This window comes from Mastomys coucha, unplaced genomic scaffold (assembly GCF_008632895.1).
Source record: "Mastomys coucha isolate ucsf_1 unplaced genomic scaffold, UCSF_Mcou_1 pScaffold16, whole genome shotgun sequence".
NCBI lineage: Eukaryota > Metazoa > Chordata > Mammalia > Rodentia > Muridae > Mastomys > Mastomys coucha.
In genome coordinates, this window is record NW_022196898.1 from 78,407,112 (window position 1) to 78,417,627 (window position 10,516).

Here is a 10,516-nt window from a genome sequence, read left to right on the forward strand (position 1 = left end):
TTCAATTACTCTCTAGTACTTAAAACATTAAACTAAGATAGTTAGAAACATTGGTGAAGGTCAGAAAATAATGTCCGAATTTTCTCTTGTTAGCTGTAAGAAAATGATATCTTGGTGAGTTCCTAACACACTAGTATGAAGACATATCTGGGCCACCTCTGAGTTTGGGGTGCCAGGCGACAATACAGAGACAAGAGACTGACTTTTTTTGAAGTTTACGCCTCAGATATCACCTTCACACAAAGTGTGCGTGACACCCAGCCTCCAGTTGAGAATGTGTGGTTGATGGGTGCTAGCAGACAGAAAGAGTCCTTTTTCTTCAGGGATGTGGCCCCGATAGTTTGACCCTGTTCCTGCCAATGACTCAAATCCATGCATGTACAAACAGCATAATTAGTTGTGTGTGTGTATACAACATGAAAGTGGTGAATATGAGCAAGATTCATTGCATACACATATGAAATTCTCAAAGAATTTATGAAGTTATATTAAAAGGAAACTCAAGTGAGTTCAGTGGAAGGGAAATGTGCATTACTGATTTCACATGCTGTAATGATTATTAATAACTCCCAGCTACTCTGGGCACTCTGAAATTCAATTTATATCCACCCTTGACTGAAGAGCGTATTGGAAGTGAAAGGATGTTGTACTCCAAGGGAAATATTTGAATGGTCAGAACAGAGTTTGGTGGTTGACATAGATGCCTGGTTTCTCGTGGCATCCTGGGCCATCCCCTCATCCTGGTCATCTCACATTTTGTGATTTAACCAGCTCTTAGAGGTTCTCTTAGGGGTTCACACACTCCAGCCCCATTTCCTCTTTTGCTCTGCTGGCAATTCTCACATGGACTTCAATGGCAAAAAGGCTGTCAACAGTTCATAAAAGGATCAAACACCTCAAGATGTTGTATACATGTTCCAAAGATGTTTTCAAATACACTTCCTTTCCTAGCTCCCTACAGATAACCTTTGACATCCTGTGAAGTGATTAGGAGGGCGGGCTGCCAGTCCCATTTTGAAGAACTTTTCCCCCACCCACTTCTTGTCATTATAAATGGTTTGTCTTGAGAGACATTTCATCAGTGAAACCTTGAGATGTTCCTGTTAGTGACTTTCTCTGTTTCTGGGGAACAGGGGTCAAAGAGAAGACCTGTCAAAGGGACTGGTTGTCAAGGCCTGGTTCACTTTCATGTCTTTATTAACAGCGCTTACCATTCCTCTCAAGAAAGAAACAAAAAAGCCGGATTTTCCTTGAAGGCCAGCCTTGTTCCTTGTGAAATTTCCAAATGCAACAGGGTTTCAAAGGCCCTTGTCTGTTTGCTTGCTTCATTTCCAGTGGTGAGAGCCCTTGTTGTGAGTGAGTAAAAGAGCGTTGTCATCTCTCGCTGGCATCATGCCATTGGAGAGGGAGCTTTTCTTGCTCTCCAGAGAAGAGTAGAAGAAATTGCTGGTAGGGGAGAGGTGAGTCTGGCCCAGGACTAACAGAATCATGACTTCCCATCATCCTCTGGGACATGTTTCCTAAGACTCTCCTTTGAGTGCACTTGGTGTTCTCATTAGATTCTCAAAACGCAAAATTATTTAACTGACCTTTTTCCTCCATTTTCCCAGGGATGGTTGGTAGCTGACACCACCAAGAAGCCAGAGAGGAGGGGTTAATTAATTCACTGTCCACAATGGACTCTTTACAGCACTTGGGGCTTAATTCCATCCCTGAACATCTTGAGAAATAAGGTTTGAGAAATACTGTACCTATGACCTGGAGACAGACCACACACAAGGTACTGTTTTATGCACTGATGAGTGTAGTGGCTTACGAAATGTGTATTATGGACTTGAAATTTCAACTCTGATATAGTCACGTGCTTTAAGGAAAATTCCCACCAGTGAGTCAAAGAAAAACCTTAAAAGCACAAGGCTTTAGATGGAGGATCACAATTGAAAGACAGAAAGTACTCCCCCACCCCCGTGGATTCAAAAGACCCGAAATGACCCCATCTCCCCAAATATCAACTCTATAGCACTTCATTAACATCTTCTTTGGACAGAAAACAGGCATTCTGCTGGGCACTGTATGAGGTGATACACAGCAGGGTCTACTGAATGGTCCAGCTATAAATCACACACTACCGATGTTGAAGGTGCTCACAGTCAAGTGCAAGGGGGCAAGCATCCAGGATAGTACTGTGGATGAAGGACAGGAATGGATGCAAGAGATGCTGAGAAATGGGATCTTCAAGTGTTCCATTCAAATATGAGACTTACTAGGAGTTATGGGGTGTGTTTCGTTCATTCACGGAAGCTGTGTGTGCTGAAGACAAGGGAAAGTCCTCATTTTTGATAATTAATAAAAATATAAAATAAAAGCTATATTTTGGGTATAGCTTCAACTCTGTCCATTCAGAACACATAGATGCAGCCACAGCAGAGTCCATTAGACTGCCTTTGAGGTAGAGAGACATCTGCAGCTTTGATGCTTTAAGCATAAAGCCTTGACACTGTTTTCCTGGAAGCAACCCCTTGCCATCTTCCAATGTTATAAATCTCCACTTCTCCCCATGCATATGACATCCCCTACCTCCTGCGCCCCAGAGAGCCAGTAAAGTCACCTGTGCTTCTATGCATTCTCTTTGGAAATCCATTTGATCATGTTGCTTTAGAACTGTAAGTATCTTAAGTTTATTCCCCCAAATCCACACGAAAAGCAAATACTTTTCCAACTGAGACATCTACTCAGCCCTCGGTGGGACTTGAAGGGTGAGATGAACTTCATGAAGTCAGCACAGAGAAGTGGACCCAACCTAAAGGAATTCCTTTTCAAATGATTTGATTTGAAATACCACGTGGCCTAAATAAAACAAACGGATGACTGAGCAGGCTCACTATGTGTGTGTTCTTGCCTGTTCTTAACCTAGAAAACTGAAAGACAGGACCACTCTCACAGTGTGACTCAGAAGTGACAACCCCAGGCCAGCCTTTCCACCCCACTCCCTGAGATTGCTGCTCCTTGAGTCAGGCTAGGAGTGGGGATCTGGAGGGCATGATACCCTCCTCCCTTTATGCAAAAGCGATGTCCCCTATGTATTTATTTGATGGTATTTTTTTAAAATTACTTAAGGAATGTCTGTTTGTTGTCAAGCACAGCACTTGGACGGTGAAACAAAGCAGAAAAGAGAAATAAAGAGTTACTTATAGTCACATCCTAGAGAATACCTGCATGTAAATTTGTTTGTTCTCTAGTACACATGTATGTGTTAGCTGCAGCTTCTCTATGACTAGGGCCACATGTCTCCTGTTCTTCACCAAGCTGTGTTAGTTGTTACAACTGAAGAACCAATGTTATTATGTTATTATTAATAACCCATCAATTTTCCCCAAGTGCTGGTGCTCCTTCAAGATTCCATTCAAGACACAGAATTATGTTAAATCAGCATGTCCCAATGGTTGTCGTATCTCCTCCTCCTCCTCCTCCTCCTCCTCCTCCTCCTCCTCTTCCTCCTCCTCCTCCTCCTCCTCCTCCTCCTCCTCTTCCTCCTCCTCCTCCTCCTTCTAATGAGATTTATTTATTTTATGTATGTGACTACACTGTCACTGTCTTCAGACACACCAGAAGAGGGCATCCAATACCATTACAGATGGTTGTGAGGCACCATGTGGTTGCTGGGAATTGAACTCAGGACCTCTGGAAGAGCAGTCAGTACTCTTAACCACTGAGCCATCTCTCCAGCCCTCTAATGCTCTTCTTGTATGTTCTAGTTTCTCATACTGTTCTTTCCTTTTCATAGACTTGATATTTAAAAAAAAAATCCTCAGACATTTCATGAGATGACCTTTCATTTGTCTGTCTGGTGTTTTGTTCATCATACCTCACAATGGTTAGGCAGGATTAGCAATCATGAGGAGGAAGACAGCAGAGGGGAAATTCTAGATTCTTCACATATTGATAGACATGTGTGCCATCATCCCAGCTTACCACTGATGATGCCAGGTTCATCATCGAGGGGAGGTCATGTTTGCTGGGTTTCTTTGCTGCAAACTTCCTTTTCCTTTCTTTTTATAATCTCCCCACTCGAAACAAATCAAGCTCAGCTAATTCAAAGTTTGTGGAGTTCTACCACCCCGAGGGCTTTGTCTATATAAGCTGGGACAAATATTTCAGTTTGGGGTCTGTAGTTGGTTAAAAGTAGTTAAAAGTAGTTGTAGTTAGTTGGTTAAAAGGAAAAACACCTGTTCCACAAGCATGAGGATCTGAGTTCAGGTCCTCAGAACCCAGGAGAAATTCAACTGGGACATAAAATCTGTGAGGGTTCTGTGTGGTGATTTGACTATGAATGGCTCCCATAGGCTCATGGATTTGTATGCTTAGTCGCTATGGGGTGGAACCATTTGAAAGGATTAGAAGGACTAGGAGATGTGGCCATATGGCCCATGCCAGACCCCGGCCCCTTTCTCTCTCTCTCTGTCTCTCTCTGTCTCTCTCTGTCTCTCTCTGTCTCTCTCTGTCTCTCTCTGTCTCTGTCTCTCTCTGTCTCTGTCTCTCTCTGTCTCTCTGTCTCTGTCTCTCTCTCTCTCTCTCTCTCTCTCTCTCTCTCTCTCTCTCTCTCTCTCTCTGCCTTTCTGCCTATGGGTCAGAATGTAGCTCTCAATTACTTCTCCAGCACTTCTTGCATGCTGTCACACTGCCCATCATGATGATAATGGACTGAATCTCTGAACCCGTAAGCAAGTCCCCAATGAAATGTTTTCTTTTATAAGAGTCACCTTGATCATATCATCTCTTTACAATCACAGAACAGTGACTAAGACAGTGACTTCAGTAAGATACCTTGTCTTAAAAACTAAGGTGGCTAGTGACTGAGGAAGATACCTGACAGTGACCTCTGGCTTCTGCAAGCACACATACACACATGCCTGTATACACACACATACCAAAAAAATTTAAAAAATTTAAAAATTTTAAAAAATGAATAAATGTTAGAAAATTCTCTTTGTGAGTGATTTGTCCTTTCACTTGTTTATGTTACAAGTAATTTATGAGCAATGCTTATGAGTCTTTATTCAGTTCCTATCCTCTGCATTGGTATGAAGGAAAGCGTATGTTATCTCCAACCTAGTCACTATAATATAGATCATTTTAGCCCAGTCTTTTCCTTTTCTTACATTTTCAACCAGAAAAAAAGCTGGTTTCCACCTTCTTCTGTGTATTTATATTTATTTATTTATTTGCAGATACCAGTGGACTTATATCAGCTTCAAAACCATTAAGCCCAACCTCGTGCAAAACAACTTTAACAAAGAGAATGTACTTGCTCAAATCTACCCCTCTTATTCTTGTCTATGAGTTTTCAGTTAAAACACCATTTCCAAAATTGTTTGGGATGACTTCTCTTTCCTTCCATAGCATTCAGTGAAGTCGTATCACACACTTGTGATATAATCATATTCCTTTATCAGAGTCTACATTCTATCTTTCTCTTAACCTCTTCATTGATAAAAAAGCTAATTTGTATGCATTAAAGTTCACTCTTTGTGCTTTGAAATTCTCCAGCCTTGTCAAATGTATAAAACCATGCATCTATCCTCACAGAGCCTCTCAGATTGGTTCTATCATCTTAAAAAAAATTTCAGGGTTTCCCACAATTAAATACCTCTTCATCCCTAAACTGTGGGTAGCCGCCGATCCGTTTCCTGTTGGTGATGTGGACTTTTCCCAGGGAATCATGGGAATCAAGCATTGTTGAGCCCTTTGACCCCAGCTCCCTTCACTAATGCAACGCACACGTCAGAGTGTGAAGTCATAGCAATTTTCTCCTAATCCAAAATAGCTTTCTGTTGCCTGGATACACAGCAGTCTGCTCATCCCTTCACCTGCTGTTGGCTACTTCCATGCTAGGTTTACCAATAAAGCTGCTCTAAACTTTAACATGAAGGTTTAGTATATCTATATCTGTATCTGAATGTATATCTATCATCTATACCTATATCTAATCTATATTATATAATCTATATCTATCTATGTCCATATCATCCATATCTGTGTCTGTCTCTATATCTATAGGATTTTATTTTATTGTTTTTAAAATACGTGCATGTGTTTGGGGGGGGGAAAGTACACTTGCATGCAGTACCCATGGAGGCCAGAAGAGGGCATCAAATGCCCTGAAGTTGGATTTACAGGCTGTTGTGAGCTACCTTGTGGGTGCTGGGAAGTGAACTCAAGTCCTCTGGAAGAGCAGCATGTGCTCTTAACCATCGAGCTATTTTCCAGCCTCCAAACGGAATTGTACAAATCACTTAGGAAAGCGCTCTTGACAGTGACTGCCAGGTCACAGGAGTGTATTTAACTGGGTGAGCAACTGCCTTCCAAAGCGACTGCCACTTTGCATGGCTTCTAAAGAATCATCGATTCTGTTGTTATCTATTCCCTGCGGTTTTGCTCTGCCAGCTTATGGATTTTAGTTATTGTGCTAAATGAATGGTAGCATCATCTTATTGCTTTGATTTACTTTTATTTAATGACAAATTACACCAAGCATCCTCTCAAGTGTTTGTTTGCCACTTGTCTCTTGATACTTACGTTGTCTTTTGTTCATTTGGTTTGTTTGTTTTCTTATGTATTCTTTTTCAAATCCAAAGTCCTAGATAAAGATTACCTGCTTCCTCTCTCCCTCTTGCTCCCTCTCTCCTTCTCTCTCCTTCCTTCTTCCCTCTCCCTCTCTTTCCCCCACTCCCTTCTTTTCTCTCTCCCTCCCTTCTGCTTCCTTTGACCAGATCTTGCCTCTGCCTCCCAAGTGCTGGGATTATAGGCATACCCTACCTTTTCTAGTCCACTTTCAGGGTTTAAAAAATGTCCTTTGGTCTGGAGAGATGACTCAGGGATTAAAAGCACTGATTGCTCTTCCAGAGGTCCTGAGTTCAACTCTCAGTAACCACGTGGTGGTTCACAACCATCTGTAATGGGATCCAATGCCCTCTTTTGGTGTGTCTGTCCGAGGACAGCAACAGTGTACTCACATACATGAAATAAATAAATAAATTTTTTTTTAAAAAAAGAACAAAAATGTCTTTCAAATGTTTTACATTTTGACTAAGTCTAATTTGCTAATATTTTTCTTGTGAATTATATATTTGTCATGTATCTAATACTTCTTTATCTAAGCCAAATTTTTTTACAGAGATTTTTTTCTAGAAATTATATAGTTTTCCACTTCACAATTATATCTGTGACTCATTTTGAGGTGGGTTTTGTGTAGTATGTGAGGAGGGAACCAAGGCTGATCTACTGTACATGAGGGTCCAAGCATCCCACGTCATTTGTTCAAAAGACCTTCCTGTGCTATTGAACTTTGTTTCTTTGCCAAAAGCAAATTGGTTATACTAATGTGGAACATTTTTTTTCCTGGTCTTATACTTGTTTCACGGATCTATGAATCTAGCACTTTTCAATTCTGCACTGTCATAATTATATTGGCTTTATAGTAATTCTTAAACCTGGATAGAATCTTCTAACCTTGTTTATATCTCTCGATTGTTTTGACTAAAATAGATCATTTGCCTTTACACATGCGCATGTCTGAAGGAGTATGTTTGTACTGAAATCAGCTTTTATGTTTACAAAAAACTGTTGAGATTTTGGTTTTGTCTCTGTAGATCACATTGGGAAGAACTGTTGTCTAAATAATATTGAGCTTTCCAACCCTTGAATACAGTAGATAACTCCATTTATGCAGTCTTCACTGATTTCTTTCAATATCTGCACACACACACACACACACACACACACACACACACACACATATTTTGATGTTGTCTTCTGAAGCCCAGGCTGAGTTTGAACTTGGTGTATAGCTGAGAATTACCTTGAACCTCTGACCCTGATGCTTTCATTTCCTGAGCTCTGAGAGTACAGGTCCACCTAGCCTGCCTTTATGTGGTGCTGAGGATCGATGGAACCCAGGGTTTCTTGCACACTAGATAAGCATTTTACCATTCTACAGCCTGAGGCCATGGATGTATTTTAATAGATTGATATCCAACTACTTTTATGGTCTACTACTATAAATTGTATCTACATTTAAAACTTGAAGTCAAATTTAATATAACTGTCCCTCAGTGTCCTCTATAGGGGGTTTGCTCCAGGACCTCTAGAAAATATCAGATTGGAAGGAATCCAAATCAATTGTGCAAAGCAGCATGATATTTGTGTGTAGTCCACAATATCCTCCTATGTTCTTTAAATTATCTGTAGATTGTTCACACACTCATGGAATAATGATACAATGCCATGTAAACTTTTGATTCACTCTTGCTTAGAGAATTTAACATCAAAAATTAAATATCAAAAAATGTAGTTTTCTTTTCAAATATTTTCTATCTTTGGTTGATTGAATTAATTAATTCAGAATCCATGACTATGCAATAGAGATGATATACTGGAGTAAAATAGAGGCTGGGGAGATGGCTCAGAGGTTAAGAGCACTTGCGGTTCTTGCAGAAGACCCATACTCTATTCCAGCATACACAGTGCCATAACTCCAGGGAACCTGATGCCCTTTTCTAGCCTCCACAGACTCCTGCATACACACAAAATAAAAATAAAAAGTCCTTTCAAAAGGAAAAATTACATTTAAAATCATTTACTAATCTTTATAATGTTTATTGAGATTTTATATTATTAAACTTGATTGTGTGTGTGTGTGTGTGTGTGTGTGTGTGTGTGTGTGTATCTGCACGTGTTCAGGTGCACATGGATATATGAAGCTATATGTGGAGGTCAGAGATCAACATCAGATATCTTCCATTATCCCTCTTCACTGTACATATTTTTGAGACATTATTTCACTGAGCCTAGAACTTACTGATTGGCTAGTCTGGCTGTCCATCAAGTCTTGGGGATCCTCCTGTCTCTGTTTCCTCAGCTCTGGGATTATTGGCACATGCCATAGCATCCACTCTTTACAGGGGTGTAGGGTCCTCATGCTTACTCAGCAGGTTCCTTAAAGACTGAGCCGATTCCCCAGGACACAGTCTAAATTTCTAATAAGAACCTATTATTTTTCAAGCTTTGCAAAAGTAATTCTGGAGCAACTTTATGGATTCTTTAGGATTTTTTTCTACATAGACATCTGCAAATAGAGCCATATCTTGCTTTGCCTTTATTTCTTTTTCTTACCTTATTGCACAGTCTGGCAGAATACTCAACAGAGGTAGCAGTAGGGGGCAGCCTTGCCTTCATCCTGATCGCAGACAGTCTCAGCCATACTCAGTACCTCTAGGGCAGAGACAACTATTCTGGCCCAAGAGGTTTTCTCTTCAGTATAATTTTCTAACCTAGATTCCTACCCAGTATACAGGCAATGCTTATAGGAGCTCCCAGGGAAGAGTTTGTGTGTAAGAGAAGAGAGTCTGAGGATCAACCCCCTCGCTTCAGTGGCAGCTGCTCTACCATACCCCATGCTGTACTATGGGGGGACACTGTTAAAAACACCCTCCAGTGTATTCCAGGGAGCACTGAGGAGGTTTGCAGAGAAAAACTTGAATGCCTGGAACTTCAGGGCTGTACGGTGTGTTCCATTCTTAGTCCCATTGGCTCAACCACATGCACATCACCACCCACCCTGTAGAACTCCTCTGATGTGTGTCCAATTGATTCACCCTTTGTCAATACAGAGTTGCCTCTGGTTCCTGGCTTCACTTAAAGAGTAATTTGACAGTGTTCCCAGTCCTTGATTTTATAGGTCCAGGAAGAGAATGTCCTCAAATTCCCTTCAATAAAAACCTCAAACCCCTTACTTTCAGGTAGAGAAGTGTATCTACAAAAGGCTGAATAATATACAGTGAATCTGAAGTGGGTGGGAGGAGGGCCTTTGTACATCTCAGGCTATCGTGACCAGAAGGAATCATTCATTATCCTCTGGGGACACTACAGTGTCTCTAGCTCTGGCATTCAACCCTTCCCTGGATGCTTCCTTGTCTCTGACAGCTTCAAGCAGCTTTGCAGGATTCTCTCGTTTATGTGGTTCTTCTCCCGGGACTCAAAACAACCATATTTTAAAGCCATCTTCTATAACCTGTTCACTTCTGCTTCCAGGAATCTTATCTCTTAGTTCTCCATGAACATTTCCATCCTGTGCACAAACAGGAGCTCGCTCAGTGGGTGACATGGTGACATGGTAGGTGGAGGGCTCATGGAGTCCCACTGGGTATGTGGTCTTCTTTCCTCTGTGAGATGGCACGTCTGATCTCTAGTTGTGCAGCAATCAACTAGAGAGAGCAAAAGGGGGACCAATTTGTTATGAAAAGGGAGCAGAGAGAGGAAGTTTAGAGAGTGTGTGTGTAGCTGAGGCAGTAGGATGCACAATGTGAACTCTGCATCTAGTCAACAGGCCCTGGACAAGAAACACAGATCCATTTACTCCTAACATTGCACAGTAGACACAGTCCCAGCGTGCAGAACAAAGGGATGGAAATTAAAGCTCAGTTTGGCTTAAGAGAAAGAAAGGAGGCGGGGGGGGGGG

The 10,516-nt window shown here is 41.2% G+C and overlaps 1 long non-coding RNA gene across 1 annotated transcript in view; it reads right to left on the reverse strand.

Annotated features, from left to right (window-relative positions):
- Positions 1 to 5,743, reverse strand: part of LOC116094327 — a 9,856-nt gene extending 4,113 nt beyond the window's left edge. Inside the window, exon 1 of the long non-coding RNA XR_004120047.1 lies at positions 5,648 to 5,743. This is a non-coding gene — a long non-coding RNA (uncharacterized LOC116094327). The remainder of the gene's footprint in view (positions 1 to 5,647) is intronic.
- Between the last annotated feature and the right edge of the window lie 4,773 nt (positions 5,744 to 10,516).